Source organism: Heterocephalus glaber, unplaced genomic scaffold (assembly GCF_053883595.1).
Source record: "Heterocephalus glaber isolate CG9 unplaced genomic scaffold, H.glaber_assembly_v1.0 deba00001444, whole genome shotgun sequence".
Lineage (NCBI taxonomy): Eukaryota > Metazoa > Chordata > Mammalia > Rodentia > Bathyergidae > Heterocephalus > Heterocephalus glaber.
Genome location: NW_028258297.1, coordinates 7872554 through 7874313, shown reverse-complemented (window position 1 = coordinate 7874313; position 1760 = coordinate 7872554). Strand labels below are relative to the sequence as shown.

At 47.0% G+C, this 1760-nt stretch overlaps 1 non-coding gene across 1 annotated transcript; it reads right to left on the bottom strand.

Annotated features, from left to right (window-relative positions):
* Positions 1-533: 533 nt before the first annotated feature.
* On the bottom strand, positions 534-636 carry LOC147827454 (small nucleolar RNA U13). The gene has a single exon (XR_015452387.1). It is a non-coding gene; the product is annotated as a small nucleolar RNA U13 (small nucleolar RNA).
* Positions 637-1760: the final 1124 nt, after the last annotated feature.

Here is a 1760-nt window from a genome sequence, read left to right as displayed (position 1 = left end):
ATGGTCAACTCTTTCTTTTCCTTTGTTTTATTTTTGTTTTCTTCAGTGCTGCAACTAGAACCAGGGCCTCCTCTATGGTAGGGTACAGGCAAGCGCTCTCCCCCTGAGCTGCAGCCCCAACACCAGCCATCACTTACAAGATCAGGGAACAAAGTCTTGAATTCAATCCTCCCTGAAACAGAAAACATTAGGAAGAGAATGGGAAAGTCTCAGAGGTCAAATCCCTGGTGACATCCTCATAACAGGACAAACCACATGCTGTCCGTTGTGGTGACTCCTTTACTTCTGTGTAACTCGTTGGTCCTCACATGAGCTGATGGGGACTCAGGCACAGGGGAATTCAGCTGAGGTCACATAGGTGGTAGACCACAGGGCCTCAATCAGAACCGGAATCCTGTCTATAAGTGCTGCTCGGCTGTCCAGGATTGGGTCCCCTGGGGTTGAGAGCTGACCTCCCCACAAGTCCTCTGTGGGACGGTCAGTTTCATTCTCTTCCTTTCTTTGCTCAGTTCATGAGTTTGTTTTTCATTTCAAGTCAGACAGGGAAAGCGCTGCTATCATAACAGTGTTGGAGGGAAGTGATCCCACACAATGGCATGGAAACCCAGTCATTCCATTTATGAGTGACACAAGGATCTCACCCAACACTGGCCTAGGTACTTGGATTTCATTACTGAACAGACACAAATCCCTACAGGTTTACATTTTATTTGAAGCAAACTGGAGGTTGGAGGAAGACAATGAACAATTCTGATTAAAATCACAGTAGAAAAGAGGAGAAGTTACTGGGACATCCGTAAGTCCAGACAAGATGGTCCCTAACTTGACACACACTGACTGACTGTCATAATCTTCACCTGAACTGGTGTCAGCACTGTGTACAGTTTGTTAAATAAACAGTAAAATATTGTCCCGTGCGTGCCTCATGTCATCTCTGTGCAGCTGGCCCTGTTATTTGTTCTTATTCTCTTAATTTACAGACAAAGAGACAGATTTAAGTGACCTGTCCAGGGTCACACAGTTAGTAAATGGCAGAGCTGGGGAGCTGAACTAGTTTGAGAGTGAACATCACTGGAGGCCAGGCCACTGTAACTACGAGCTTCTGCATCGGTGTAGCCAGTGTGAGCCAGAGGGCTCCAACAGCAGGACAGGGATGGGCAGATGTCACCAGTCTTCCATTCCCCTTGAGTGGGGGCAGGTGGGAGATAACTTTAGACCCAGGAAGTTCAGGTTCAGCCTGTGACCTTGGGCAAGCAACTTTAACAGCATTTTTGCAAAATGGGAGTGATAGTGGATCCCAATGGTTATAAAATGCGCCACTAATTGACGGACATGATGGCGCATGCCTGTGAACCCAGCACTGGGAAGGCTGAGGCAGGAGGATTACTACCAGTTAGAGGCCAGCATGAGCTACACAGTGAGTTCAAGGCCAGCCTGAACTACAAAGTGTGACCCTTTCTCCCAAAACAAAATCCACCATTAAGAAAGAAAACACCACCAAGTGCTCTGTCAGTACACAGTCTGAATAACCACCTGCACCAACTCAAGTTGGTTTATAATTCCTATCTGCAGTTGTACTCCCTGGTATATGACAGTCGATCCTTTTAGTGTGTTTCAGAAGTGGAACATCCCTTCTTCTGCAGAAGTTCCCCAAGTTAGTTGTTTTTTTTTTTTCTACTAAGGATCGAACTCGAGTCCTTGCGCTTGCGCAGCAGGCAGTGAAACCACTGAGCTAAATCCCCGGCCCCCCCCATTAGGTT